This window comes from Narcine bancroftii, chromosome 9 (assembly GCF_036971445.1).
Source record: "Narcine bancroftii isolate sNarBan1 chromosome 9, sNarBan1.hap1, whole genome shotgun sequence".
Classification (NCBI taxonomy): domain Eukaryota; kingdom Metazoa; phylum Chordata; class Chondrichthyes; order Torpediniformes; family Narcinidae; genus Narcine; species Narcine bancroftii.
The window spans coordinates 77,421,153-77,438,663 of NC_091477.1; the positions used below are offsets into that span (position 1 = coordinate 77,421,153).

Consider the following 17,511-nt stretch of genomic DNA (forward strand, 5'->3'; position numbering starts at 1 on the left):
TCTGGACTGGTCGACCTCGATGTACTACACTCCAGTCTTTTGTTAATAAAAGCATTGGTTTGCAAGCCTTTGAGTCATTTGATATGATACAATTTTATTAACAAAAAGTTTCAACGGATGGAGCGAATGCTGTGACCAGAATGCCTCAGCATCGACCCACAGTCAACTACTGCTCAGACCCCATCGTGGAGGAAGACACCGATAAACTGTTAGTTCTAATGTCCATGGTGTCCATGAGGGTCTACAAAAACATCCAGAACGTGACCTCCTACATGGCTGCCGTGAATGTGCTGAAAGGACTCTACGAGTGGCCTGTGAATAAAATGTATGTCAGGCACATGCTGGCGACTAGGAGACAGCAGCTGGGTGAGTCTTACAGAACCTATCTCCAGGCACTAAGGTTACTGAGTAGAGCAAGTACGTGCACTGACTTAACTGCGACCGGGATCACTGATGACCTCATAAGGGACGCTTATGTGGCTGGAACCCGATCCAACGAAGTGAGGCGATGACTACTGGAGCATGGGGGAGACATTATAATGGAGACTGTACAAATCGCTGAAATGATGGAGGCTGTGGTCCCAAGCATGGATGCCTACACACAGGGCTGGGCCCAATGTTACGATGTGAGTAAAACACCTGCTTTTAATCCGGTAGCACAGTGTAGACTAATAATCCAGGAAGTTGAGAACAACTCTCACCATTAGAATTTCAATTCCACTGTTTAAATAATTCTAGAATATTTAACTCTTGTCTTTTGCCTGGTTCAATGAAAAGTGTAGAAGAGAGTAACAGCAGTATCAGATGTGGGGCAGCTAAATAAGATAAGCCTGTAACACAGGACTATCCACAGAAACATGCTACAGAAGAAATGACATGAATCATGAAAACTATATTCAAGCTAAGTCTTATGGTCTTTTTATTCCCAGTTATGGTTGAAGATCCACAATTAAAATACAAAGACCAAATATTGGATGGATATATTTTTCATAATGTTGGGTTTATACTAATGCTGTAATTCTAATGGAGGTGATAGACTGGAGCCATTTCTTGTTCTGGAGTGTTTCATGGTGCTTCCAGGTTCCATTGCATTTTATCTCCAATGTGGTATCCAATTCTTCACAGCAGCAGAATGAATGGATTTGCTGAAGGCCAGCAGCTCTGTTGATGGGGTCTCCAAAAACGTTATTTTACACTTGCATGCTGACTTCCAATATTGTTGAAGATGAGAACGTTCTTCCTTTTGTAAGAAATGGTCATTTTGTCATCTGTGTCAGGGGTATATTAACTGCTACTACAAAAAGTAAACCACATTCGTCAACTGGTCCTGAAGTGTTTTAAGTGTTTTTTTTTTGTTGGTGTGTGATTTTTATTTTCTCTGTCACTCAGGTATGATAGAAATGCTGGCCTGGAGTCTAAGGTGCTTCTGGAAAGGTGAAGGACACTGGTGAAGAGGTTTTTAATGTGTTCTTTCCAGTGGACATTTACTACCCCTGTATCCCTATGTGTGCACCCTCATCCTTGGTTATTTGTTAAGTGTTTGGGTCACAGATGATTTTTGCAGCACTGAGTTGGGTATGTAGATTAGGAGTGTGGCTGGAGCCAGTGGGCAGGAAGGAATCAGCATGTGCTAGTTTTGTTCTCTGAGCCAGAGTTCTGAAATGTGTGTCTGATTTGCAGCTAGAGCCTGGAGATTCAGAACATGACCAATGATCAATGCATCATTCTCAATATCTTAATATTAATGGGTTTAGTGAGGGAGAGAAACTAATTACTCGCCTTGTGAGTCACTCCTCCTTCCCGTATTTCTTCTCCCTTCTTAAGCATCGTTGCAACTGGTGCGAATGGGCAGAAGTAACCTCAGATTGAATGAATTACCTCTTTACCCTGGTGAAACTGACCAAGAGTTGAACATCATTGAAAGTTATCTGCGGCAACATGAAATCTGTCTCACGCACTAGACCCATTGTAATACAAAAGTCAGGGTTTCAGGAACAGAGAAGCATGTAAAATATTAAGAGACATTTTATTTTTTCTTGTCACAGTTCTGTTGGGAATCCATCCTCTGCCAGTACCCCAATCCTAATCAGTCATTTGCCTTAAAGGTGGCAAGAACTTCCTTGGCAGAGGTGCAGGGGCAAGGCATGGACCACTTATGTGGATGTCAACATCAAGCCCTAACTCTGCCAGCCTCAGGCATAAACAACATTTTGGCCCTGGGTAAACACCATTTGTCTCTGACAGGATAAATGGAGACCTTCGTTCCTCATGAATGGCAAAATGTTTGCTGTACAACTGAATATGATTAGGAATAGAATAGAATTTGCTGAAGCAGTGCCTTGTCTATTTTACTGCAGTAAACTAATCTTTCAAGTCATGGTTTTAGTCATCATATTAATCTACTACAAAGCAAAGCAATTCTTGGAATTAATGATTTTTTTACACAGGGACCACTGTCTGTTTCAATACCCAGACAAAAGCAGGGAAGTTTGTTGTTCCATAGAGTGCATGACCTTGTATGGCATGAATGTGAAATTATCCATTTGATACACAACAGAATACCTGTAGAAATATGTGCTTTGTGAAAGAAGTTATTGTCATATTGTAAAAGGGGGGGGAAAAAACCCTGAATGCTGGCATGTCGCTTTGGTTTAGAAATGTAATTTATCAGCTTGTTACCTTGATAGATTAAATTCGTTCTTGACAGGAATTTTGGGGTTTGGAATACATTTATAGGTTCTCAAACTATGTGCTGGCTATTTTTGGAGCAATTATGGTCATTAATAATAGTGTTCAGCTAAATACTCTCATCAAATGTTGGTCATAGAAAGTATCAATGATTTCAGTTGGCATATCACCCTGATCGGTGAGTCAGCTTAATGGGTTTTATGAAACTGCACTTGGAATGCACTTTCCATTGGCTTTGAATAAAAATTCTGGGCTTTTAAATAGACACAGAAAAAAGCAATTCAATTGTATTTCCCCTCCCAGAAAATAATTAAATAAATTTATTTCCATTCTTTGATAGACATGAATATAATTAATTAGATGACAGAAAAAATGTAACAATGTTAAAGCATTTCCTCATTATCTATTCCTTTTGAGTCAATTTCTCGCTTGTTTATCTATCTCCAGCATACACTAACCTCCTCACTGATATGATTTAATGGCTTGCTTTCATGACAAAACAATCAAACAAGTTCTCTTCCAGCCTAAGGAGTTAATGTTGACAAAAGTATATTTCAATTGAATCATGCAAAGTCACAAAGAAGAGAAAGGGCTGAATTTTCTTTTATTTTCAACTATACGTCATTAATACTCATACAATTCCGCATTCTATTCTGGCTGGAAATCCTGCTTCTATTCAGTGCTGTTGTTATTTTGCCTAATTATTAATCCCCAGTTTAAGCTCATTTCCGTTGATACATCAAAATTGTATAACCAGAGCGGAAGGATTTGTGGCATCACTCTGTTTCAGAAGATTTACAAGGCCATTTGCTGTGTCATTGCTAAGAGATGCTCCCTCCCAAGATACCGCAGAATGTGGCACCGAGGCCATTACAGAAATCAGTGATCCATTAGTGTTCGAGGTCTGTGGTCCATTCTCAATTTATTATCTTGGCAGTGTCACATTAACATTGACCCAGCTCCTGTGCAACAGCAATGCCACAGATCTTACACAGCTCCAGAAATAAGACTAAGGGAGAAACACACAATCGCAAGGCACATAACTGTTTGCATTCATGTATTGCTGTGAAAATGTAGATTTTCTTGCTGCAAATGATTTATCTTTGTTTTCTTGAGATGCAGTTGCACTGTATATAACTGCTATGACATTCTCAGTAGACCTACTAATGGACAAAAATCCTGTTTGCCTTGTACTGTATGCAGCCCAATAACCAATAAAACACACAAAACATCAGCTTCATATTCCTATCGAAACAGTGCATGGAAACACTAAACTGGAGAGAAGCAGATCATGAAAGGTTAAGGCTAATCATCAGCTTAGAACTAATTTAGTGATGTCATTTGCAATGCGGTATGTATTTGACTACTCTAAAGGCTAAAGAAGCTTAGGGTTGATAAATAATGCTTTCCATTTGTGTACTGTCAGTAACTCCTGCTGAAATTGAGTGTGCATTTGTGTGTCTGTGGTGATGAGCAGGCCATAATTGATTGAGCTTTCAGCTGAAGAAATTCCCTTTGGGAAGCACACTGGATAGCTGCCAGTACCTGCAAAATGATTCATTAACATCACCCACTGGCTTCAGAAAAAGTAGCAAGGAAACTGGGGAATGGTGCAGTGGGCAGAGAAGAACTGCAGACACTGGAGATCTGAAATTAAAAAGAGCTAGAAACACTCAGTGGACATCTGTGACAAAAGAAGCAGTTAAAGTTTCTGGACCACTGCTCGTCACAACAATGGGGATTTTTGCCAACAATACATGCAGACACTTGAATATAAGAAGCCATTTTAGGTAATCAAATGTAGATTGCCATGAAGAATAGGCCATTAATGTTGACCTTAGTACCTCCATTAATAGAGAAAAACATAGAAATCTCCCAAAGTATTTCTGATATCGATCCTTGTAAATACACTGGCATAATTTATATTGCGGGCATTGCTATTCAAACTTGTGGATATCGTACAATTTAATTAATGCTCTGCATCTTCTTAATTTCTGTTTGAACAGTTAGTTTGTTTTTCAAGCATATCAATAGAGATTTTAAACCTTGAAGGTGAAGAGTATCAATAAAACAACACAAGGTATCCACAAATAGCACTAAAGTTTGGTGGTGTGTGGATTGGGAAGAGTCATGTGATCTTTCTGGAACCTGGTGGGACTGTGGATTGTGGAGGAGCATGTAGTCTCTCCATCAGGGAACTGGTGGGAATGTGTGACTTCTCTGTCTGGATGCTAGTTGGATGTCAGCTCACCTGTCAATCAAGTACAAGCCGTGCCCACAGGTTAGTGCACACCTGGTCATTTGGTCAAAGCCCCTTTAATTGCCTGATCAATACCTGGGCCGAGCTTTTCAGCTGATGGTACTATAAAGTCCATCACGTGTGAAGCCATTCTGCCTCTTTTGGAACTAACCCTAGCTCCACTCCGGGTTGGGAACCATGGGCAATGCTGGAGATTCATTGGTAAGGTATGTGCAGACAAATGGAAGCTGTAGTATAGTGTGTCTAGAAATGACTGTGCCTGGTTTAGTTTAGATAAGGGCGATTCCTGCTTGAGATATCAAGGGGTGGCAGGTATCATATGTTGTAACTTGATTGTGTAGCCTTCTATCCGTGAATTGTTACGAGTGTGTCGTTTAATCGGGCAAGTGTATATGTGTCTTTTACCCCAGTTGGGTCTTCCAACTGTAAATTTAAAAAAAACCTATTCAACTAGCCGTGTTCAGATTTGTTTCCCATCAAACCAGTTTCACACATACAACAATTGACATTGTAAATAGGGTCCTTGGAGTTTACACTGAATGTAGCTACGGGAGATATGTTTTGGAATTGAATCCAGGAGAGTCGGTGCAGGCAGCAACGATAGGATCCCTGGGTGGACCAACAACAGTGCAGGGTTTAGGAACTCGGCAAGCGTGCTCCTGCACCACAGAAAGCTAGAAAATTGGTCCAAACACCTGGACCTACATGGTGAGAAAATGGGTCACCTCATGGTGTCCCTCCTCAAGAAGTTAGAATTCCTAAAAAAAAAGAGAGTCAAAGGGATACCTTTTGGCTGCTAGTGTCGCTCCTGAGACACCAGTGTGAGATCATAGAAAAGAAAGATTGGGAGAGTCCCAGGAAAAATAGGGAGATGGACGATCAAGCCATGGCAGAGTGTGGGGCTATGCAAATAGCTCTGGTGCAGATGGCAAAAGGTATATTGCCAGTCAGGAATACACAGCATTAGACACTAGGGCTAAGCTTCACTGTCATCCCCGGCAATCGTGCAGTTTGAGGAGGACTGCAGGTCTCAATAGAGAGTTTATGAGCCTCCATAATCCCAGCTGGAGAAGTTACCCTCCACCTATCTTTAGTCAATGATGCACCCAGCTGTGCCCCCATTTAAATTGCTGACTCCCCTGAGTGTATCTTGGGCATGGACGTGCAGAAGGGGCAATCCATGCACACCAACAAGGGGAAATTCATCTTCAGGATTGTCCATGCATCCATACTAGTTGGGGAAGTCAAATGGGATCCCATAGTCATTGCCTCATCCTCCAAGGTAGTCAGCAACTGACAATACCAGGTACCTGGGGGCACCAAGGAGATCACAGAATCCATTGATGTTTTATCATGGGAAGGAGTCATCCGCCTGCTGATTCACCATTCCACAAAAGAAAAAAAGCTCATGGCCCATGACCATTGATTACAGACAACTAAACAAATGTGTCATGCCCCTCACTGCTGCAGTCCCCGATGTAGTCACTCTGATGGAGGGCATCGGGGATGGAAGGACAAACATTTGTAAGCCGTTGTCAATCTTGCTGATGCTTTCTTCTCCATCCCTTTCAGTCCTGACTTCCAGAATCAATTTGCTTTTACCTGGTAGGGCAGACAATATACCTTTTGCCATATGCACCAGAGCTATTTGCACAGCCCCACACTCTGCCATGGCTTGATCATCCAGGACTTAAAAAAAAATCAACCTCCCCCACCCACTAACCGGCCACAGAATATCTTGATGGCACACTACATCGACGATATCCTCCTCCAGGACCCCTCAGAGGAAGCAGCAGCACAAGCCCTCAACATGTTAATCACCTTGCTGTGGGCAAAAGGATGGGCTATTAACCTAGAAAAGGTACAGGGCCCCAGTAAAGTGGAAACACAATGTCTCATGTGCCAACATATTCCCTATCTCTCCATGCTCCTTCAGCCACTGTATAACATTTCCAGGAAAAAAAAAGCCATGTTCCAGTGGTGGCCAGAACAACAAACTGCTTTCAAAACAGGAAAACAGGCCATTAAATAGGCACTGCCACTGGCTTCCCACCAGACTGGAGTTCTCTTTAAATAACATCTCTGCACAAAGATAATAGCTGAGTGGAACCGCTGACAAAAGATGCAAGGTTCCAGAGACCCTTCGGCTTCTGGACCAAATCCCTCCCCAAACCTGCCTCCTGCTACTCTCAATTTGATTGTCAGCTGCTCGCCTGGTACCTTGCCACAGAGCACTGGACCACAGAAGAAACAGTTATACTCTGGCCACACCCGAAGTTTCCCACAACGCCACTGTGGACCGAGTTACTCAAATCTACTGTGTCACCATTCATCCCGAGCAGAGCGATTCCAGCCTGTGAGTCTCTTGGGGCCAATGGGATGTGATGATGGGCAGAGGGCCTGGGAGGGGTCTCACTATCCCATGATGTAGCCAGAACCATAGTTGCCAATTGCCCCATTTGTCAACAAGTAAAACCAAGAGGGTGGCCAACGGGCCTCCAGGTCGCATTCATCTGGGCATGGGAGCAGGCCAAGTATGGCAAGTCAACTATTTCTATCCTCTCCCACGCCAAAATAAAAAGTAATACATCCTTACAATTGTTACAAGATCAAACCAGCAACTACAAAGAAGGCATATCACACAGGGGTAAAAATGAACAATTACTTTATTAACAAAAGTTTACCTTCAAACTTTAATTCAAAATACCCCCTTTCCTAACAATGCCCACTGGTTAATATACAAATTTCTATAACAGTGTAAAACAAATAAATTCCTCAGCCGAAATATAACATATGTAATCAAATTCTAAGTTACATTTCCAACCAGCCCACAGAATAAAAACTTAGACACAAAACATACAAGACTCACAAAACTTCGATTTCAATTGAAGTAAAGATCGATATCAAAATTCTGTTTGTTTGGTAAACTGAAGCCAAAACATCTTTGAGAGAGAGAGAGAGAGAGAGAGAGAGAAAGCACAAAATTTGAAGTGATCTTCTTGTGTTGCTTGCAGAGAAAGGAACAATGGCTTGGTCTGGATCCTTCTGCCTGCTTTCAGGATGTTCCTCCCTTTTAAAATGCTCAACATTCTAAACTGCCTCCCAGACAATGACTCATGTTTTGGGCCTCCTTCCACTCCACAGCACACCCAGTGGTAGTTTGTCTTCCAAGTTCAGAAATTTCTAGATCATCTTCTGCACATGTCCAGTCCATCTTCCACTCTCTCAGCAGTCCACCTTCACCTTGGCTCTTAAAGGCAAACTGTCACTTCCCAACACAAAACTACACCACACATAGGCCAATACACAACACAGAACTCTGTAACACAATGATCAATATGTAATCTTGTGTTCTGGTGGCAGTGCCCTGCAGTGGGCTGACCATTAAAAGGCTACAATACCTCTCCTCCATTTATGGAGTAATGTGGGAGGTACAGTCAGATCAGAGCTCACATTTCCTGTGGGCAAAAGTACAGGAATAGGTGGCGGAGACCGGTATCCCATGGCTGCTGCATATCCCCTACTACCCACAGGCATCTAGGTTAATTAAGTGAATGAATGGCCTGTTCAAAGACCAGATATGCACACTGACGCCCATCTTTACACTGCAGGAGTGGCTCAGTGTGCTGCAGCAGACGATGTACAACATTAATTCCCGTCCAACTGGTTGGGTGGGGGTGTCCCAATCTCACACTCATCTGGGCACCTCCAAAGTCCCCAAGTCAGAGTAGAGGAGACGGAGGTTTGAACCCATAAGAATCAGGTAGAGAAAATGTACAGCAGCCACGAGATCTGCCTTAAAAAGGGGGAAGGATGTGTGATGTGTCGCGATATCAGGCAAACTTAATTTGTCATGTATTCGCACCCAAAAACTAACCAGATAAGGAGTGAGTTTTGCACTAACCCCCAACAGGAGAACACTACTTTGCCGATCATTGTTGTGGAAGCCTACAACACATTCCTCAAGGTGGCCTACGAATTCCCCAGCAGCATCTTCAGATCACACCATGATGAGTGACTTCCACTTAGCTTCAATCTCATTCAATAGCACAGAAAAGGATTGTTTTCTTGAACTGGTTAATTCCCTGGCCTTCGCAATTCTGATGTGGGGGGGGCGGGGTGCCATTTGACAGCGGCCTCCCACCTACCTTCACATTGAACACCATTACATCCAGTGACCGCTGATGGGGTGGGTGTTTCAGGAACTGTTTTTTTTCCTCCCTACAATCTGGTAAACAGTAAAGTCCCAACTCTCAGAACAACTCCCCAACCACTGAACCAGGAATGCTGATGCAGATGTTTTGATGAGCATTGGTCCAACCTGTAGGCAGGGCTCAGCGGGTGTGAGTGAGAATATTACCTTGATATGCCAGAAACCACAATTGAAGGTGCCGCAAAGGTAGAAGCTCCCTGGACTCTGGATATGTGGACACTGTGCCCACCCCGCCTGTCACATTTGTGGCCCGAAATGTGAAGTTAATAAAACATTAAAGACAAGTTTATCAGGTAAACTTCTCTGTGGCTTTTTATTCTCCGGTTTCCTTTGTTCTCCTGCTTGTGTTCTTATCTCTCTCATACCACGTGACTTCCGGTACATCTCATACATATTCATTATCATGACATCCCTCCTTTAATCAGAAATAAACTTTACCTTCACTTACCAATATCCCTCGGAAACATACAAACATCGTAACTAATGGTAATACTATAACTCAACTACATAAAATTTACTTCCTACAGCACTCATACATGCACTTTATGATATAAGATTAAATACTGTCCCAAAGTTCTTATTAAAACTATGGCACAAAGTCTTCGTATCGTTTGGGCGCTTTCCGGTTTCTTTTCGGCCTGCCTGCGATATTGTCGTCGCTTCTTGGTTGTTCACTCTCAGCGTCGGAAATGCTGCTCGCCACGGCTTCGGGTGTTTCTGGCGCTCTAGTCACTTCATCAGGAGTGCTGGTAACTGCCTCTGGAACATCATCAGGTTTCTCAGTTTCAGCATCTCGTATTGGCCTTTCAACCTCTTCGCTCGATGTATCTCTGGACTGGTACCTTTTAACACTTGATAAATTTCTCTTATACAGGACTCCAGTCGGAGACTTGACTGTCACCATACTGCCACTTCTGGATACGACAGTATAGGGTTGATGGTAATAAGGTGTGTCTAGCTTACCACCAGTTTCATGCCTCACTAGAACATTATCTCCTGGCATGATGTCTGAGTACTTGGCTCCACGTTTCGAATCTGTGTACAGCTTTGCTGCACCTTTCTTTTCTGCATCGTGGTCCCTCATCTCCTGGTCATCTCGGATTTCCTTTATTTCTGGCATTTTTGTGCGGATTTTTCTCCCAAAAAATGCTTCTGCAGGACTTTTTCCAGTAGTTGCATGAGGCGTTGCTCGATAGACAGCCACATAAGATAGCAATGCTTCTCGCCAATTTTGTCCTTCTGCGTGTGCAATCCTCAATCGTTTTTCAATGGACTGATTTTGTCTCTCTACTTCTCCATTGGCTTGCGGCCATTTCGGAGTTACTTTATGATGATGGATACCTGTGGTCCTCATGTATTCCGCAAATGTCTCTGAAATGAATTGTGGACCATTGTCAGAGTAAAATGTAACAGGTAATCCATATCTTGCGAATATCTCTACTAATGCTTGTATTGTTTTTTCAGTGGTTGTGGACTTCAACACCACGTACTCATAGTATCTGCTGTAGTAATCTATCACTACCATAATTGATTCACCCGTCGGTAAAGGTCCAAGAAAATCAACAGCTACGTCGATCCATGGTCCTGTCAGAAGTTGCGTACTCCGGATCGGTTCTGGCGGATTACTCCTACTTGTGATTTGACATCCGTGACAAGTTTTAACAAATTTCTCTGCGTCTTTATCACAACTTGGCCACCATACCTTGGTTCTGAGGTTTTGCTTGGTACCAACAATGCCTAGGTGTCCTTCATGCGCTAAGGATACGATCTTCGGTCTCAATCTTTGCGGAATCACCAATCTGCAACCTCTTAATACACACTGTCCGATGCAACAAAGTTCGTCGCTAATGGGAATGTAAGCCTTGTGAGTACATTTGTCCCATTGTCCACTTTGTATGCATTCTCTTACTTCCATGAGTTCTGGATCATGTTTGGATTCTCTCTCGACCTCCTTCATAGTCACAGCTTTCGGTGTCGCCTGAATAGCTACGAAGCGTACAAAGCTCTCTGTTTCTGTTCCCAATTCTGACTTGGATTGTGGACCACCATCCTTCACCAATCTGGACAGCGGATCTGCAATGTTTGTTTTCCCTGCAATGTGGATTACTTTATATTTGTAGGGTTGTAGTCTGAGTACCCATCTCTCTATTCTGGCACATGGTTTGGATCTAGGTGCATAGATCACCTCTAATGGCTTATGATCTGTGATGAGTTCAAATTCAATGCCGTATAAATATGCATGGAACCTGTCACAGGCCCATACAAGTCCGAGTGCTTCTTTCTCTGTCTGAGAGTATCTTCTTTCCACATCTGATAACGATCTGCTGGCATAGGCAATGATTCTTGGTCCTCCATCATGCATCTGGACCAACACGGCTCCTAAACCAACTGGGCTGGCATCCGCTATGACTTTGGTTGATGCCGCCAGATCGTAATATCCAAGAGCTTTTGCATCTGTCAGGCTTTGCTTCAGCGCTGTGAACGCTTTCTTCTGCTCAGATCCAAAATGAAATTGTACTCCTTTCCTGGTTAGTTTCCTTAGTGGTTCTGCCACTGTAGCGAGATTAGGAATGAACTTTGCACAAAAATTGACCAATCCTAGGAAACTCCTCACCTCTGTTGCATTCTGAGGTGCACGTGCCTCTTCAATAGCTTTCACCTTGGCCTCTGCAGGGTTTAGTCCTTTCCGTGTAAGTCTGTGTCCCATGAAGTCCATTTCTGACACACAGAACTGGCACTTGTTTCCATTCACGGTAAGGCCTGCCTCCTGTAGTCTAGATAGTACACGCCTCAACCGTTTGTCATGCTCTTCCTTCGTTGGTGCATGGACTATGATGTCGTCAGAAATATTGGCAACTCCAGGAATGCCTTGAATCACTCGATGGATTTCATACTGGTAGATCTCCGAAGCTGCATTAATTCCAAATGATAGTCTCTTGTAACGATACAATCCACAGTGAGTCACAAATGTTGTCACATCTCGGGAACCTGGATCCAGCTCTAATTGATTATAGCCCCATTTCAGATCAATTTTTGAGAATATCTTACTGGTAGTTAGTTCTTGAAGTATCTCCTCCACTGTTGGTATAGGGTGTCGTTCTCTAATTATAGCTTCATTGGCCATTCTCATGTCAACACATAGTCTTATGTCACCCTTTGGTTTGGGCACAATTACTACGGGACTGACCCATTGTGTCGAATGTTCCACCGGTTCAATAATGTCTTGTTCGATCAATTCTTTAATTTTGGCTTCGACTTTCCCAGGAAGTCCAAATGGAGTTCGGCGCATTGGTTGCGCCTTGGGTTTGACCGTTTCATCTACCGCTAGCTTCAACTGTCGACCTTTCAGCTTTCCTACTCCTTGGAAGACTGCGGGGAATTCTTGCTTCATATCCTCGTATGACTGAATTGAATTGACACAAGCTGTGTCTTGCGCTGTGCTTCTACTCAACAATGGTTCTCCCCTCTCTTCTATGACCATAAACTCTGCTTCGGTGTACTTATCTCCAGCTTCAACAGTTGCAGTAAAACATCCAATGGTCTGCAATGGCTTGGTTGCTGTGTATGGATACAGTTTCTTGGAACACTTCTTTGAGGTACAGATGATCTTTTTCCTTTTCAACTTCTCCCATAAATGTCGATCAATCACATTACTGTCAGTGCCTGAGTCTACAATGACCTGAACTGTCACTCCACCAATGATCACTGGGACCTTCTCATGATGTACTTCATTCAACGTAAATTGGTAACAACTCTGTTCCTCCTGGGTATCATCATCGTCACCGTCTATCTGGCGAATGGTATCTTTCTTTCCAGGATACTTTCCTTTCCCCCAGGCTTTGCCTTTGGAAGTTGTACTCTTCGTCTTCTGGTCTGCATTGGACTTGCTTTTGCACTTCTTTGCAAAGTGGTCCTTACCTCCACACTTTCTGCAAACTTTGCCTTTGGCCGGGCAATATGGGTCTTTTCCAAAGTGACCTCGGTTTCCACATCGATAACACTCCACGTCCTGTGTCGATGCATATCTTGGCTGATTATGGCGATGTGAGAGCCTTTTAATTTGCTGGCTTGAGTTGTCTTTCAGGGTCATGGTATGAAATTGCCCTTCAACAGCCTCTAATGCAGCAGCAATGGTTAAAGCATCGGTGAGTTCCAACTCACTCCCTCTTTCCAGTAGACGTCTTCTGAGTTTATCTGATCTGCAGTGCTGTATGACTTGATCCAATAATTGGTTGTCCAAATCAGCTGGCATGTAATTGCATCCAACAGATAGCTGGCGTAGTCTCGTCACGTACTGAGCAATTGTCTGGCCATTTTCTTGTCTCGTTCTCCGAAACAAATGGCGTTGAAATGTAGCATTCGGTGTCACTACATAGTGTGCATTTAATGCATCTACCGCTTTCTGGTACTCATCCTTTCTTCCAGTATTCAAAAGTGTCTTAAATGTTTCCCGAACTGAGGGTCCTGCAGTGAAAAGAAGTAACGCCCTTCTCTGCGCTTTTTGTTCAACCGTACTGGTATCTAGAAATAGGCCACGACTGTCGGCGTAGGATTCAAATTCTTCCAGCCATGCCTTCCACTTCACACTTACAGTGCTTGCATCACCAGTCGGGTCAAAATGAGCAATTCCACTATGTGTTAGAAAGTCACTGTTTGCACCAGCCATGAGGAAATATTCCAGCCCCAAAGTACTAAGTCACAGAGAAAATTCTTATCACCTTGAAGTTGTCTGCAATCCTCTGTAATCTTGTTTAGTCTTTAATTTTCTTCAAGCTTCTTTCATCCTCGTCGCCAATGTCACATTTGTGGCCCGAAATGTGAAGTTAATAAAACATTAAAGACAAGTTTATCAGGTAAACTTCTCTGTGGCTTTTTATTCTCCGGTTTCCTTTGTTCTCCTGCTTGTGTTCTTATCTCTCTCATACCACGTGACTTCCGGTACATCTCATACATATTCATTATCATGACACCGCCCACCTCCCCCATGGCATGGTACAGCTGTTGCTTTCCAGGATGTGCTGTGCCTTGTATCCACCACATTAACAACTTTGGAGCACCAGCCTACCATAGACACTGGGACAGAAGGGCAATCACTTTGATGGAAAGGTTCTGGATGATTGCTTTCCCCAGTATGACACTGCCCATCTGTCCAGCGAAGTTATCCACATGACCAGTGTACTGAAGACGCTGGCCAATGAGATGGCAGATATACAGTGGCATATGGAGGATGCTCTGACTTGAGTGGCAGTAACGCTGAAGGCTGACCACATGGTTACCTTGCAGAACCAGATGGCCCTCCACTACCTACTCGCTGCTGAAGGTGGTACCTGTGCAGTGATTAGTAAGGAGTGCTGCACTTACATTCCTGATGAATCAGGGATCATCCCTCATTTGGCTGAGCATATCCAAGAGTCGGTGGGTAAGATTGAAAAATCAAGGGACCTCTTCCTTCATCACAACTCCTCCTGGGGAAGCTGGTGGCCCTTTGGGGCTCTGGGGAATTGGTGGGCTATTGCCATTCATTGGGTCACTACTGTCACTCTCATGGTGGTGGGGTTTTGTCTCTTATTTTTATTGTCTTGTAAATTTATCCAGATTGGCGATTGGCAAGTGTTGTGACTTCCGAGGAGTGGAACGTAGTGTGGATTGTAGAGGGTCATGTGAGCCCTCCGTCTGGAATCTGGTGGGAATGTGGATTATAGAGGGTCATGTGACCTCTCCATCTGAAACCTGAAGGGAATGTGGATTGTGGAGGGACATGTAACCTCTCTGTCTGGAACCAAGTCGGAAGTCACGTCACCTGTCAATCAAGGTCACGTATAGCTGGTCATTGGCCCCTTTAATTGCCTCATCGATACCTAGGCCAGACTCTCCAACTGATGGTACTATAAACTACATCTCATGTGAGCCAACTGCCTCTTTTCTTCTGGGACTAACCCTAGCTCCACTCCAATTTGGGAACCATGGGCAACACTGGAGAGCTGTTGATAAAGTGTGCACAGACAAAAGGTTGGGAGCTGCTAGAGATATCAAGGGGTGGCAGGTATTGTATTCTGTAACTTGATTGGGTAGCCTTCTATCCGTGAGTGGTTACGAGTATGTCATTTTATTTGGTGAGCATGTGTATGCGTGCCTTTTACCCCTGTTGTGACTCTCCAACATGTGTAAATTAAAACTACTGTTCAACCAGCTGTGCTCAGATGCGTTGCCCTTGGGATCCATCAAAATGGTTTCACACATGCAATATCTGAGAAGCCATACCTGCTATTAATGCATCCATTATATTTATTGGTTCTGGAACGCAGAGGTGTTAATAGTAAGGTTGCCTCCACATGATCTTACGTCATGAAATCAGGCCTCACTGCAAGAATCCTGCAGCCTGTACTTTACAGACAATACAATCAAGCATCTCATGACAACAGCTCCACATTTGTCCCACAGGGTCCCAAACCCTGACAGTGCTCTTTCCTTCAGTGGTTCCCCAGAGAGCCAGTGCCCAAGGGGAGCAGTTCCTAATCCAACAGTAGCGGTAGCAAAGAGGCAAGATGTGACCAGCAATGGCAACATATTTATGCTGGAGTTATGCTGGAGGATGGCATGGTTAGCATATCGGTTTGTGCAAAGCTGTTAGAGCACCAACAATCGGGACTTGGGTTCAAATCCCATGCTGTCTGAAAGGAGTTTGTACGTAGTCCCTGTATCTATGTGGGTTTTCTCTGGAGGCTCCAGTTTCCTCTCACCATTCGAAACATACTGTGGTTGTGAGGTAATTGTATGTAATTGGGTGGCAAGGGCTCATGGGCTGAAGTGGCCTGTTACCGAGCTGAATGTCTAAATTTAATTTTTTTAAATTCCTGCGGGGTATGCAAGTACACACAGATTAGTTTTAGAAAGTGTAAAAATGTGACATACCTCTCTATTTCTCTATGCTTCTCAGTAATTCTTAATAATTCAAGAATTAACATAGAACAATACAGAACAGTACAAGCCCTTCAGCCCTCAATGTTGTGCCGTCCCATATATTCCTTCCTAAAAAAAGTACTAAACCCTCCCTACCCCATAAGCCTCTATTTTCTTTCATCCATTTGTCTGTGAGAATTTCTTAATTGACCACAATGTTTCAGCCTCCACCACCATCAACAGTAAGGTATTTCAGACACCCACAACTCTCTGTGGGGAAAAAAACACCCCTAATGTCTCCCCTAAATTTCCTTCCCTTAACTTTGTACATATGTCCCCTGGTGTTTGCTGATCCAGCCCTTGTCAGGTGCTGGCTCTCCACCCTATCTATGCCTCTCATAATCCTGTAGATCTCTATCAAGTCTCCTCTCATCTTCTAAGCTCCAAAGAGAAAAGTCCCAGCTCTACTAACCTTGCCTCATAAGACTTGTTTCCCAATCCAGGCAACATCCTGGTAAATCTCCTCTGCACTCTCTCCATGGCTTCCACATCCTTTTATGAGGTGGCCAGAACTGAACATGTGGTCTTACCAGAGATTTGCAGAGTTGGAAAATGACCTCCCCACTCCTGAATTCATTCCCTCTATTAATGACACCCAGCATCCCATAGGCCTTCCTATCAACCTGTGCGACGACCGTGAGGGATGCATAGATAAATTACTTGCTGTGTGAATTAGAAATCGCTCGTATGTTGCAAATTAGTGATGAGGATGTAAATAATGGATGGTATTGAGTAAAAATAGACTTTGAGTCATCTCAGAAGATTTATCTCTGAGCTGGCAGCTTTGGTGACCAAAAGCAAGTTTGAGGCACCATCAGTATGGCTAGCTGCTATCATTGAGTGAACACAGACAAGTGTGGTTACGGGAGCTAATTGCAATCATAAGTATTGGAGTTACAGTGTACTCAGCAGAATGATTTTGATCGTGTGTGCATGCTAGAGTTAAGGGGTTCCCCACGGATCCACAGCCAATTTGAGTTTAAAAAAAATGCATTGCAGTTAACTTATTGAGGATGTGTTTCTAAGCCCTAAGCATGAATGATGGGAAAGTGTGACATCACCAGTCCTGTTAGGAATGGCATCAGCAAAAGAAGTGGAAAAGATGGCTGCTCTGTCTTAAGCTGGTCTTTGGCTTGCATGATTGGGAGTGTGAGCACTTTTTTATTCCCACACAGATTGAATAGAAGTGTTTCACAAAACAAATTCAAGTGTAAAAACATATGTACAAAACAACACAATGCTCTGCAAGAAAGCTACTCTGTTGACTTGAAATTAATTTAGAAATGTACAGCACAGTCACAAGTTTTTTTTATCATCATGGAGACCAAAAAACGCCTGATTTAGTGAGGTCTAAAATCTTTAAAAATTGTGGGGAGCCACAAATCTGAAA

The 17,511-nt window shown here is 43.3% G+C and overlaps 1 long non-coding RNA gene across 1 annotated transcript in view; it reads left to right on the plus strand.

Annotated features, from left to right (window-relative positions):
• The first annotated feature begins 16 nt into the window (after positions 1–16).
• The window catches only part of LOC138742984 (uncharacterized), a 55,996-nt gene continuing 38,501 nt past the window's right edge, over positions 17–17,511 (plus strand). Inside the window, exon 1 of the long non-coding RNA XR_011344567.1 lies at positions 17–626. This is a non-coding gene — a long non-coding RNA (uncharacterized lncRNA). The remainder of the gene's footprint in view (positions 627–17,511) is intronic.